Raw genomic sequence first — 15,393 nt, 5'->3', positions numbered from 1 at the left:
CTATTGAGTGCCGACACATATTACCGGGGGTGTACGTTAAACATTTTGGGTAATGAGTTTGAAATTGACTTGATACCCATGGAACTAGGGAGCTTCGATGTAATAATCGGTATGAATTGGCTAACCAAAACGAAATCTCACATCCTTTGTGATCTTAACGCAATCCGAATCCCTATCGAGAATGGTGAACCTTTGATCGTCTATGGCGATAAGAGTTGCACCGGACTCAACCTCGTTTCGTGTATTAAAGTTAGAAAACTACTCCGTAAGGGTTGTTTTGCGATCCTTGCTCACGTTAAGAAAGTCGAGTCTGATGAGAAGCATATCGATGATGTGCCAATTGTTAGTGACTATTCCGATGTATTTCCCGACGAATTGTCGGGTCTTCCACCCCATCGACCGGTTGAATTCCAAATCGATCTTATTCCGGGAGCCGCACCCGTAGCACGTGCACCATATAGACTCACTCCATCCGAAATGCAAGAATTGCAAAGTCAAATCCAAGAACTACTTGATCGTGGTTTTATCCAACCTAGCCATTCACCTTGGGGCGCTCCGATTTTGTTTGTTAAAAAGAAAGACGGATCCCTACGAATGTGCATTGACTATCGTGAACTAAACAAATTGACGGTAAAGAATCGATATCCTCTTCCTCGCATCGATGACCTCTTTGATCAATTACAAGGGTCTTGTGTATATTCAAAAATCGATCTCCGCTCGGGTTATCATCAATTGAGGGTTAAGGGGGAAGATGTCTCCAAAACCGCTTTCCGAACTCGTTATGGTAGTTATGAATTTCTTGTAATGCCATTTGGTCTCACTAACGCACCGGCGGTGTTCATGGATCTTATGAACCGCGTGTGCAAACCGTATCTTGACAAATTCGTTATCGTGTTCATCGATGATATTTTAGTCTATTCAAAAAGCGAAGAAGAACACGAGGAACACCTCCGACTTGTGCTTGAACTTTTAAGACAAGAACAACTCTAAGCCAAATTCTCCAAGTGTGAATTTTGGTTAAAGGAAGTTCAATTTCTTGGTCATGTTGTAAGTGACCAAGGTATTAAAGTCGGTCCAACGAAAATCGAAGCCATTAGTAAATGGGAGACTCCCACTACTCCTACTCACATCCGTCAATTCTTGGGTCTCGCCGGATACTACCGTAGATTCATCAAGGATTTTTCTTTGGTTGCTCGTCCTCTAACCACTTTTACTCACAAGGGAAATAAATTCAATTGGGCGACCGAACAAAAATCCGCATTTCAAATCTTGAAAACGAAGCTAACCACCGCTCCTATCTTGTCACTTCCCGAAGGCAATGATGACTTTGTTGTATATTACGATGCCTCGAAACATGGTTTTGGGTGTGTATTGATGCAACAAACGAAAGTCATTGCTTATGCTTCTCGACAACTCAAAATTCATGAACGAAACTACACGACACATGATCTCGAACTCGGAGCCGTTGTCTTTGCACTTAAAATGTGGAGACACTATCTCTATGGAACCAAGAGTACTATCTTTACCGACCACAAAAGTCTCCAACACATTTTCGATCAAAAGCAACTAAACATGAGACAACGAAGGTGGATTGAAACCTTAAACGATTACGATTGCGAGCTTCGTTACCATCCCGGGAAGGCAAATGTAGTAGCCGATGCCTTAAGTCGAAAAGAAAGAGCGGTGCCTCTTCGTGTTCGAGCCTTAAACATCACCATCCACACAAACCTTAATAGCCAAATTCGGGTAGCCCAAGATGAGGCTCTCAAGGATGAAAACCTTTCACACGAGCTCTTGAACATTCTCGTCTCTCGATTCGAAATTAGGGAGACCGGACTCCGATATTACACCGGAAGGATTTGGGTGCCTAGTTATGGGGACCTACGAAGCCTTATTTTAGATGAAGCCCATAAGTCACGATACTCGATTCACCCCGGTGCCAATAAGATGTACCACTACCTTAAGGAACAATATTGGTGGCCGAACATCAAAAGGGACGTAGCTACTTATGTTTCCAAGTGTTTGACATGTTCCAAAGTCAAAGCCGAACACCAAAGACCATCCGGACTACTTCAACAACCCGAGATCCCGCAATGGAAGTGGGAAAGGATAACGATGGATTTTATCACCAAGCTACCAAAAACGATGGGCGGTTATGATACCATTTGGGTTATTGTTGACCGTCTCACCAAATCCGCACACTTCCTTGCCATGAAAGAAACGGACAAAATAGAGAAACTTGCACAACTTTACATTAAGGAGATCGTAGCCTGACACGGTGTACCTTTATCGATTATCTCCGACCGAGATGGCCGTTTCGTTTCTAGATTTTGGCGTACATTGCAAGAAGCATTGGGAACTCGTTTAGACATGAGCACCGCATATCATCCTCAAACCGATGGACAAAGCGAACGTACAATTCAAACCTTAGAGGACATGTTACGAGCTTGCGTGGTTGATTTCGGAAAAGCTTGGGACAAGCACTTACCTCTCGCCGAGTTCTCTTACAACAATAGTTATCACGCGAGTATTAAAGTCGCACCTTTTGAAGCGCTATATGGCCGAAAATGTCGTTCACCTCTTTGTTGGGCCGAAGTAGGCGACGTACAAATCACCGGACCCGAACTCATTCACGAAACCACCGAGAAGATCGTTCAAATCCGAGATAGGCTTCGGACGGCCCGGAGTCGTCAAAAGTGCTATACCAACAAAAGATGCAACGACCTTGAATTTCAAGTCGGTGACCACGTCATGTTAAAAGTCGCACCTTGGAAGGGTGTAATCCGTTTTGGGAAACGCGGGAAGCTAAATCCGCGGTATATTGGTCCTTTCGAAATCTTGGAGCGTATTGGAACCGTTGCTTATCGTTTAGATCTTCCGCCCCAATTGAACTCCGTTCATCCTACCTTCCATGTATCAAACTTGAAAAAGTGTCTTGCCGAACCCGATATCGTCATCCCTCTCGAGGAACTTACTATTGATGACAAACTTCATTTTGTGGAGGAACCGGTTGAAATTGTGGACACCTCCGTCAAGACATTGAAACAAAGCCGAATTCCGATTGTTAAAGTCCGTTGGAACGCTAAAAGGGGACCCGAGTTTACTTGGGAAAGGCAAGAACAAATGCAAAAGAAATACCCTCATTTATTCCCGGCTCCGGAAACGCAAGATCCCGAGGAAGAAACAACGACTACTACGCCTACTTAAATTTCGGGACAAAATTTCTTTTAAGGAGTAGGTAATGTAACATCCCGCATTTTTCCGTTTACTTTTCCGTTTAACTATTTAAACTCCGTTATATGTTTATAACATCTCCCGTTAATACGCATTTTAAATTATCTCGTTTAGGTAATTCGCGCACCCGTTTTCAAAGTTGAGGGACTAAGTTTGACAAAGGAGCAAAGAGGTGACTAGGTCAAAGAGTCAACACTCTTCCTCCTCCATTCATTTTATCTTTTCTTTTCCATTTTTCTCTAATACTTTCACAAATTCTCTCAAACACCATTTCAAAGATTCATCATCTAATCAAAATCTAGCAAGCTTCAATCTAAACTAATTTCATATTTGGAATCCTTGCAACTTCCTCTTCGATTCCATACCGATTACATCTCATTTGGGTAACTTTCTAAAATCACTAGATTTTGTGTTCTTGATGTTTTTTAGTTATAAAGTTGTTAATTAGTGTCTATGGCTCAAGTCTAACATGAATATATGATTTATATGTTCGATTTCGTTATTTGAAGTAACTAGTTTGAATATGAACTTTGGTGTGTTTGATTTGGTGATTTGGTTGTTTGAATGTTGTTATAAGTTATAAATGCATGTATTAAATGTGTTCCTAGTATCACTAGCTTCAATTTGATGTGTAGGTTGTTTTAGAAAACTTCATAAACATGATTAGTGATTTTGATGTTGTTGGTTAGGGTTTGATAGAATTTAATGTGAACATTTAATGCTTTGAATGACATGAAATGTTATTTGTAAGTGTTAGGTTGTATTGTATGCTTGATCACCTTCGAAACGGCATATCATTCATGTAAATTGGTTACCGAATCATCAAATTTCATTTATGAACTTGAATGCATTTAATGAGGAGCTTTGAATGTGATTTTAGTTGTTGTAAAAGTAAATGTGATTGTTGAAATGTGTTTAGTTGTTTTCCTTGTCAAAATACCTTTCCGATGATATAAGATACATGTTTTGGTTGTTTGCGGGTCATAAATGGTGATTGTTTGAAGTTAGGTTCGTGCATAAAACTTAAAAACTGCCAGATTTTTCTGTACAGGTAATGGCGCGGCGCGCCATATACCCGCGCGGCGCGCCAAAGTGGTCTGTCCAACTTTGTCAATTTTCGAATAATGTTTGCTATGCTATGCACCTCCGATTCACATGTAACTTGTTCTAACATGCTCATATATGATTAAAAACCTCAGAAAAATAGTTCGGGACCCGACCCGAACGTGTTGACTTTTTCGTTGACTTTGACCGACCAAAGTTTGACTTTTTGTCAAACTTAACCAAATGATTATGCAACATTCCTAACTTGTTTCTATACTTGTATCTTGCATGAAACTTGACAAATTGATTCACATGCTACATAATCGAGTCGTAACGAGCCATAGGACTAATTGAACATCTTTGACCAATCGTGACTATCGTTATTGATACAACCTATTTGTTTAGGTCAAGACTAGCATTGTTCTTTGCACACGTTACTTGTCGAAGTACTTATTTAATCTTGCGCTCAAGGTGAGATCATAGTCCCACTTTTACTCTTTTGAACTTACATTTGGGATGAGAAAACATAAACATTTCTTTTTAACTAAGTGAACACAAGTTGAGGAAAACAAACATTCTACATACGAGTTTAGAACGAAATCCTCAATTCGATTATCATTAGTTACACTTGCAGGGTGTAAGTGTAGGCGTGAACTTATGTTGTATGGCCATATGGGTTTGACAAACCCTCATCTCGGACGGTTCGCTACCGTCCACAGATGAAATATATTTTCGAGAAACAGTGTTGTTCTAGCACTATTAATGGGGTTCAACGGACGGAATGTTAAGCCTTGATAATTGGGTGCTCGTGAATATTAACTTTTAGAATGTATTACTATTTTATCATTGATGTAAATCTTGTGGTTCGACTTACTTTTACTCACTTACTTACTTAAACCTATGATTTCACCAACGTTTTCGTTGACAGATTTCTATGTTTTTCTCAGGTCCTTGAACATTAGGTGATACATGCTTCCGCTCATTCTTTTGATACTTGCTTTGGATGTCGAGTATACATGCATATGTGGAGCGTCTTTTGACTACTTTAAACTGTGTCGCACGTGTTTCATTTGTACTTAAACATCGTTATGTACTAGTTATGGAAACTACTTTTGTAAACTTTGAAACATCCACACTTATGAAATGAATGCGACATATTTTCGGTCAAACTTTGTCTTAAAGACTTATGACCATGTAATGGGACCTACGTAGACGGCGCCGTCAAACATGATTTTGTCGGGTCGCTACAATACATAACGCATGAACAACATAATAACATATATTACAACTAAGGTTATTACAGAATCATTGTTTCAAGTGCCTGCCCAACACGGGACTTAGGGCCCAAAAATTGTATTTACAATTGCCTGCCTAAGCATAGGACTTACGGCGCAAACGGTTACCAGCGACACCTAAAAATCCTCCTTGAGGAACCCATCAATTGGCATATTGGGATCTGCAGCGAATGCGTCTATTAGGGGGATCGGGATGGACTGCATGGCCTGCCCCGCTTCTAGGAGCGCCTCAGCTGTACCCTCTTTCAAATGTTTTCGCACAACTTCAGGGTACGGTAGCGTGAGGTCGCAGCCTTTGATCACCTCAAGCATGACCTTGTTATTTTCATGCTCTTTCACCGCATTGACGTAGGCGTTGAACTATTCGGTGACGGGCCCCGAGTCCATTACCTTCTGCGCAATGACGGGATGGGAGGTGCGAAGCTTTGACAAGTCTGCCTCCGCTAGCTCGAGACCAGTCACCGCATCGTCCATCTCCATGCGCACCCTTTCCAGTTCAATCCGCAAGCGCTCCGTCTCCCCCTTAGCCTGGTCAACCGCCCCTACCAGCTCGCGGTTCTTTTTTCTTTCCTCAATCAGCGCGGCTTTTGTCTCCACCGCGGTCACCTCCACCGCCTTGCGCGCTTCTTCCGCGGCATCCCTGTCTTTTTTAACATGGTCAACGCCCGCTTGCAGTAGTCCCAACTCTGTTTCTTTCCGCACGGCCACTTGATACAAATTGGTGGAGCGGCGGGCCTGATCCGCAACCATAACAAAGAACACAAGGCCGTTCTGGACGAAGGCATTGAGCGCTTGGTGAAAGGGCAGTGCGGCTAGCTGATTACGGAACTCAGCCGGAAAGATTTGTTGTAGAAACGCAGACTGCTCTGCGGCATTTTCGGCGGAGGACTGGGTGAGCTGCGCCAGGTTTGCCAATCGGAAGCTACCAGGCGGTGGGACTGGCGTAGAATCAGAATCAAGGTGTATTGCCCTGTCCCTGAACGTGGCGGTAGCCTCCAGTTCCGGATTCGCCTGCGGCGGCGTCTGCCGCGTCTCCTCAATATGCTCTGCATATCAGTAACTTGTTAGCACATGAAGTTAAATGTACGGTGTTTACGAAAGAAATGAGATGCTTACCGGTGATAGGAGGAGGAAGATCTGCGGATGCTGGATCGACGGGGACAAAATTGTCATTCCGCATGTCCTCCTTTTGTTTAGGAGTTAGCTTCTTCTTCTTCTGCTTGGTTTGGGTGGCTTCGGCAGCCTTGCGCTTGTTGCCCGAGGTGGCAGGTGCTTGCACATCGTTCTCGCCAGTCTTCTCCTGCTCAAGCGGCTCGTTAACATTCTGCTTGCGGAAGGAGATGGCCGCAATCTCCTCTGCGGTAAGCACTTTCTTCATCTTCATCTCTGCAAATATATGGGCAATATTAAAACATGTATGTGTACGCTAGTGGTTAAATATTCATATGCATTTATACTATTCCTCCCCTTTCCATTCGGTCCGACTATGGCTGGACACACATCCTCCCATGGCCAGTGTGCGGATATCTTTCCTAACCGCAGCATCACGTTCACATATGATCGGTGCACCAGCTGTGCGTTAGCGCACTCCGCTAACAGCTTTGTTTCCTCATCATCGAGGACCGGAGTTTTGTTCACGTCCTTAGCCAAGCTTTCGCACCAGATAAGCGTTTGCGGGAAGTTGGCTCTCACAACAGATTGGTCAATAAAAAAGAAGGTTTCTTTCCAGTGGCCCGCGTTCGATTTAGGGGTTTTGGTGAAGTTCTGACGAGCGAAGAAAGTGAACCACGATTTGTGATGATTTGCTAAGCGGTATAGGTGGCAGAACACCTTCACTAAGGGCACCTTGTTGAGTGCAACGCACCACATCTCAAACAGTACAATCTTCCCTATTGCGTAAGGGTGTAATTGCCCTAACCTTACGCCAAAATGATCTAAAACGACCAAAAAGAAGTCGAAAGGGGGCATCCTAAAATTGTCATGCTTAAACGCATGCTCATATATGGCTACTTTGTTCTTCGGCGGTTTGTGGGCACGTTGATTAGATTGGGGAGGCACCGGATTGTACTGTGCTAGCTGTGGGTATTGTTTAACTAAATAATCAATATGCTTCTGCTCTATAATAGACACTACACTATCTACATATGTCTCGTTAGCCTTAGTCATTTTCTATAAAGTGATCGGAGAATAACTAACCTTTCGAAGTTGGCCGGAATATTCAAGTTTTGGTCGGAATTGAATTTGGCAGCGTATTGAGGAAGCTTGATGCAGAAAAATGGAAATGTGGGAGAAACAGGTCTATTTATAGTGCAACTTGGGGGTCATGGGGTGAAACGAGTTTCATCGTGGCTGTACACGTGTAACGCAATCAACGATTGATATTTTTTGCACGCGCGTGGGCATCAGTTCAATGTGTCATGTGTTGAGCGCGTGGCTCACACGCGCCTGTCAAACTGCCACTTTACGTCTTGTCAGTCGAATGGGTTTCAGCGACAGTGACAGACATTTAATGACATCGAAACGCACGCGAAAAATTAAATGCTAGTCGTTTTCTTGTTTTTTCTTTTTCGCTTAATAGTTTGATATCATATGTCTTGAACCATATAACATCAAACTGGGGGGACATAATGATACCGCAACCCGCATGCGCAATGCATACGTATGCGGGCACTCGCTGGCATACGTATGCGTGTACTTTGTATGCGGTATGCGGCATGCGTATTCGTATCGAATGCCTATGTTTCTGGTACGGCGGTTACTTGGTCCTCAAGTAAGTATCTTTTCCATAATTATATCCGTGATTCGGGGGAGTTGGTTATGGAAGAGATTGCCATTATCTCGGATGGTTCTAGAATTAGGGTTTGCCTATATATACAAACCCTTATTGTCATTATAACGATACAACAGCATTGCGTAACAATCATCAGTTACACATCTTACGTAACCCTCATCATCTCTCGTCTTCTCAAGGTTAACAGGTTAGTTCTTTGTCGACTAGCACCTACAACCTTTATATGGAGCCTTTTGATCAACGAACGTTATCGAAGGTGGACTTAATCGCTTGGCCACCCCGCCGACATCATCATGTCGGCCAGAGTTATTCACGGTAGCCGGACCGGAGAGCCTTATTCTAAGATCCTTAAACCCCCCTTTTACGCATTGAACAGGCATATCAACCATGTGGTAAAATATGCATGATCAATATATATATATATATATATATATATATATATATATATATATATATATATATATATATATATATATATATATATATATATAAACGTTACATCAACAAAGTAAGAATTTTGAATAAAAGATGGATATGGTACAAGAGGAGATATATGTAAAAGATGAAATTTCATGTCCAAAGCACAGTTCGCAACTGTGTATGATGAAGTTGCGATTTTTATCAAGTCCCGACAACAACATATCTTGTCAATCATTCATCTTAAATTCTATATGTCCAATTGCTGCGCATTTGCATGTACACAAAGGGTTGTATTCTACAACACAACAACATAGAGGGAGTGATATGTATACAATCTCTTTTTATTATGTGTACAATCATTATACTCTACAGTGTTGTATTGTACAACACTGTAAAGTATAATGGTTGTGTACATAATAAAAATGGGTTCTATATGTCCAATTGCTGCGCATTTGCATGTACACAAAGGGTTGTATTGTACAACACAACAACATAAAGGGAGTGATATGTACATAATCTATTTTTGTTATGTGTACAATCATTATACTCTACAGTGTTGTATTGTACAACACGTATAATGGTTGTGTACATAATAAAAATGAGTTGCGTACATATCATTACCCGTAACGGAAAAGAAGATAAATATGTAAATTAATTCTTAAAATGATCCTTAAAATGATCCAATTGTTTCCTTAATTTGATCTTAATTCTAGGTATATTTTTGGAAAAAAAAAATACGATTAAAGTGATTCTTAAACCTGATTTAGCTAATTAGTGTTGTACATCTGTCAACCTCGTCTACTAATTTTTAGACCAAGTGACACATTGATCGGTTATGGTCGCTTTTCGTAACCTAAATCCGAGTTAGAACAATATATATTAAAGCGAAACGAATACAACGAATACAACAAAAGGGGCCATAGACGACCCCAGTAAAGCATGCAGAGACTCGACAATAGCAGGGGGCGAGGTGCCACCCCAACGCCTATGAATTAGATATATAAATACATACTCGGATTAGTAATCCAACAATTCCAATCCAATTTCCTATCTTTTACTCTATACGAAATTCACTCGAACGATTTTAATTGAATCTCGTTTAGCGTCACCGGAGTGCTCCACGACTTTCTATGAAACACCGTGTTATTAAGATTATTTCAAATAAATAACACGAAATATTACAAGATTTAATGAGAGAGAGAGAGGAGAAAACACACGTCTCCTATGCATTAGGATTTCATACACCTTCCATACTAAATCTAACGTTTAAAAAAAAAAACACAGTTTAAAAAAAAATATTGTTACATGTATTTTTTTATTAACTTTTCGGTCTAATCATTTACTTTTAATAATTTTTTTTGTCTTACATGTATAAAGTAAGAGTACATAAGAACTTTATCACATTATTCATATTCATTTCATTTATGGACAATAGAATTAAGACCAGGAGTATAAATTCATCACGAGATGCAAAAACTTCTTTCAAAACTTAAATTTTGACATCTACCCAAAGTAAACATAAAAGGGATCGGAGTAATATAACGGAGGCCTAACAATAAATAAATACTGGAAAAGCTAATGCATTTAAGATTCATATAGCGTAAAATGTTCATTTAAGTACTATTTTATACTTTAGAGTTTCTTTATCGACATAGAACAACAGCAAGCGATTGCAGAGTCTGCATCATCAACTATAATTTGTACGATCCTAATAAGATCACTTTATTAACTTGAAATTAAAGTATTTTCGAAAATAAAAAGACATACAACAGCAGCAACTAATAATTCAAGTATACCATATATATACTCCGTATAGTATTATTATATATTATATATACTCCGTATGTTATTATTATATATTATATTATTTACTGTATATGATATTAAAAATATAAATAAAGGTTGTACTCCGTAAATAATACTACGTAAATACATTGATAGATTGATAGATAGATTATAGATATTTTTTTTTTCCGGCAAAAAAAAATTATATAGATAGATTATAGATATACATGCATGCTGGCTCTTTTATGCTGATGAATTAGTACATACATTATTCACGAGTAATGTAAGATAGCATCAAACAAAGCCTACTAAGCTACTCTATATCTCTTATGCACTTTTTGGGGGCTCAAAGCACCATTGAAGGGAACAAGAAAAGTCAAACTCTATAATCCTCACATGGTGCAGTGGTTCTCCATTTTGAATAACACAAAAAAATGCATGAAACATGAAGGGCTATTCGGTTAACTTTTATTTTAATTTTTGGCTCGATACTCCATCAAACTTTTATTTTAATTTTTCTATAAGATTATAACTAAGCTTCTAACAAATCGCCTTGCAAAGATAATCGACAAAGTTATTTTTCCGGAGCAATCGGCTTTCATTGCAGGTCGTCAAATTCTTGACGGACCCGTGATGCTTTCTGAATTGACATCGTGGTTTAAAAAAACGAATAAGAAAATGTTTCTTTTCAAAGTTGATTTCGGAAAGGCATACAACTCGGTTAGTTGAGATTATCTCTTATTTATGTTGTCTTCTATAGGCTTCGGATCAAGATGGTGTAGTTGGATAAAATGTTGTTTATCGTCCGCTAGAACGTCTGTTTTTGTTAACGGTAGCCCGAGTCGTGAATTCTCGATCAAACGTGGGCTCCGACAAGGTGATCTGTTAAGCCTTTTTCTTTTTATCATAGTTATGGAAAGGCTTCATTTGGCATTTAAACGTGCTCTCGAGACTAATTTCTTGAAGTGTGCTAAGGTGGGGAATCAGAACTTACATTTCTCTCATTTCATTTACGCGGACGGTGATATTATTTTTTCGGAATGGTCGAGACTTGAGTTAGATCACATCCTTTATATATTAAAAGTATTTCACTTGGTTTCGGGGTTAAAGATAAATGTTTCTAAGTCTCAAGTCTTCGATATAGGGGTGAATGAGGTGGAACTTGATAATGTCGCGACTGAAGCAGGATGCCGGGTTGGTTCTTTTCCTACGAATTATCTCGGTATTCCTATTGGTTCTAACATGAAACGTGTGGCGAGTTGGTCCCCGTTAGTTGATAAGTTTAAGAAAAAATTATCTACTTAGAAGGCTCAACTTATTTCTTCGGGTGGCAGGTTAACCCTTGTCATATCGGTGTTATGTAGTCTTGGAATCTGCCTTTTTTCGGTTTTCAAATGCCCGGAAACTATTTTAAAATTTCTTGAATCGTTACGGAGTAGATTCTTTTGTGTTGGAAACGAAACGGTAAAAAAATGGCGTTGGTGAAATGGGATGTTATTTGTCTTCATTTAAAAGTAGCGGGTTAAATGTCGGGAGTCTTAAGGCATTTAACTTGGCTTTAATACATAAATGGAAATGGAGGTACTTAACGAATCCGAACGACCTTTGGATAACAATGGTTAAGGCTATTCATGGTAATGTGTTCGAATAGAGTAACAGTAATAATCTTTGGTCCTCGATTGTTGACTGCAGCTCTAAAGTATTCACGGATCAACTGCTGCTGGGAAATATCTTCTCGATGTCTGTTGGTAACAGTTACTATGTTCGATTTTGGTTAGATCTTTGGTCCGGTCAAAATACTCTAGCAAAGCGGTTTAATCTCCTGTACCATCTAAATATGCAGAAAAACGGTGTTATAGCAGATAAGTACGTAAACGGGGAATGGTTGTGGTCGTGGGCTAGAAGTGATATTGGGCCTCGTAACGAATTGAGTCTCACTATTTTAAAAGAAGAGCTGCATAATTTTTCTCTTGTTGATCGAGATGATTCGTGGGTATGTATGCTTGAGACTAATAAGGTTTATAGTGTAAAGTCGACTAGGAAGGCCATTGATAAGATGTTATGGCAAGGGTTGTCGATTAAAACTCTTTGGTTTAAGTTTCTTCCTAGAAAAGTTAACATATTTTATGGCGTTTCAACTTAAATTCTATACCGCTTCGTTGGAACCTTTCCGCGAGAGGTGTAGATATTAAATCCATCACATGTGCGGTTTGTAATAACGGTGCAGAAGATCAGAATCACTTATTTTTCGGGTGTACTGTGGCGATGGAAGTTTGGCGTAAGATCCGAGTATGGTTAAATGTTAACTGACAAAATTTTGCAACTGCGGACGAGTTTTCTGATTGGATCGGGGCCTAATGCTGCTGCTTCAGTTAAGGATCAGATCGTGGCGATTATGGTCACTACGTGTTGGGCTCTTTGGAGATACCGTATCGGCATTGTCTTTAACGACTCTTTTTGTAGTTCAAATAATATTTTTGATGTAATTAGCATGTATGCTTTTAGATGGCTCAAACATAGATGTCATGTTGTTCAGAGCCCACCTGGCAACTATCTCTTTTGTAATTTCTCTCTTAGCGCCTTGTTAGGGAGCGTTTTCTAATAAATTTTATTATTTGGCGTTAAAAAAAACCCATAAAATTAACTTTTTATTTATAAGCAAGTTCAACATTTTATATACAATTCTTGAATTACTTTGATCAGTTGCGTGATCATCATTTAATCACTTGTTAGTTTAATTTGGTTTTTAGTTGGTTGTTTGCATGTGATATTGTGACGATCGCTCCAAATTCATATGGACGAACACGTCATTCATCGATTTCATTGCGAGGTATTTGACCTCTATATGATACGTTTTGTAAACATTGCATTCTTTTGAAAAGGCACACCATAAATGAATATTTAAATCAAAGGTTTTCGACATCTGATTATTTCTACATATAGATAATCACCGTAAATAATAGTTCACAATAGTAATTCCGTTGACAATGCAGTCAAAATAAGATACATGGTGATGATTTGGTGAATGCAACGTTTCCTTGATAAATATGCCATGTAAGACTCCATGCACATAGCTTGTCTAACATATAAGCAAACAACGGAAGACTTCTAGGGAACCTGAGAATAAACATGCTAACAAATGTCAACACAAAGGTTGGTGAGTTCATAGTTTTGGTGTTTCGCATAATCTGTATATAAAGGTGGATCACAAGATTTCAGTTGTTTCATCCAGAAACGTTTATCAAAATATTCTACAAGATTGAGCACCCTGGTAACTAAACTTTAACGTATATATAATAAGTACTCCTGTTTTAACATACATGCAACCAACATGTACAATACACGCAAACCAACGTGTACTAAACTCAATTAGCATACGTCTGTTTAATAGTTAAGGCTAGAGTTTCTAAACCTGGAACAGACGGGGATGTAAAGCCCTATGGATCCATATACTACTACTCGCGCCCACCAGTTCTTATAACTGGCAGTTACTAGTTACCAAAGCTAAGGGATTTTCGGTTCAAACTCAGTGTAGAATTTAGTATGTACTTGTGTCCATTGCATTTAAAATAAAGTGCATGTATTCTCAGCCCAAAAATATAGATTGCAAAAGCAATTAAAAAGGGAGCAAATGAAACTCACCTTAGCAGCATATAAAGTCATTCACCAAAATGTGACCGAAACTCGGATTACCAAATAACCGTAGATCTCAACGTATCAATATTGTGATTCAATATTGCAGGAAAGTACGTAGACGCAACAGAGATGATAAACACTAGGTTTGATTTGCAAACAATGCCCACGAACATTACCCATAACCTCCATAGCTATATCCCATAGTTTTCTTAGCTTTGACTCATTTGAAAACTCGGTTTGAAATCATTTGAGCAGTACTTCGTCGTAGTATTTTATGTATAATACTAATAATAATAATATTAATACTACTGATAATAATAATAATATTAATAATAATATTAATCTTAATAATAATAATAATAATAATAATAATAATAATAATAATAATAATAATAATAATAATATATAAATTAGAGAGACAGAGAGATTGAGATCCTATAAACTAGCCAAAAATTATCGAGCTTTATAGTGTCTTCTGTCCCCAGCCTCCATGCGATCGCATGGGGAATGTGAGGGGAACCCATGCGATCGCATGGCCCCTTTTCACAGCTCATATACGTTTGTTTTTATTCTCGTCGACATGTTATAATAATATATATAATATATTTAAATTATATAATTAATTATATATTATGTTAAATTCACGTGCATAGTTGATTTGTAATTTTTGTTCCGATAAGTCGTACGTCGTCACTCGACTTATGTCCCGGTTCCGGTTTTTCGAATGTCCTTTCGTACACTTAGAAAACTTGCATTTTACGTTTCGTGACACGTACCTTTGTCAAAATATAAACTTAATCATTGATAAACTATGTCACTCGAAGTGTAGCTTTAATCAATTAAGTGTTTTGGCTATTTGCTTCTATAAATCATCGTCTCGTAGTATATACATATACATATATACATTTTCATTCTGAAATAGTGTTTTACTGTAGCAAAGTTACTGCAGCAAAGTTTTTTTACTGTAGCAAATAGTGATTTTCGAAAACACTGTAGCTTTTCGGGTACTGTAGCAATTCGAGAATATTGTAGCAAATTAGTGTTTTACTGGTTCATCTTAAACGGTTTAGTTAACTTATCTAAATATCAATCGAATCAATAATCGAATGTTACTATCGTTTACTAAATAACTTGAAATCATATATATATATATATATATATATATATATATATATATATATATATATA

The sequence above is a fragment of the Rutidosis leptorrhynchoides genome, chromosome 9 (genome assembly GCF_046630445.1).
Source record: "Rutidosis leptorrhynchoides isolate AG116_Rl617_1_P2 chromosome 9, CSIRO_AGI_Rlap_v1, whole genome shotgun sequence".
In the NCBI taxonomy this organism is placed as follows: Eukaryota; Viridiplantae; Streptophyta; class Magnoliopsida; order Asterales; family Asteraceae; genus Rutidosis; species Rutidosis leptorrhynchoides.
Note: the sequence above shows the minus strand (reverse complement) of the source record.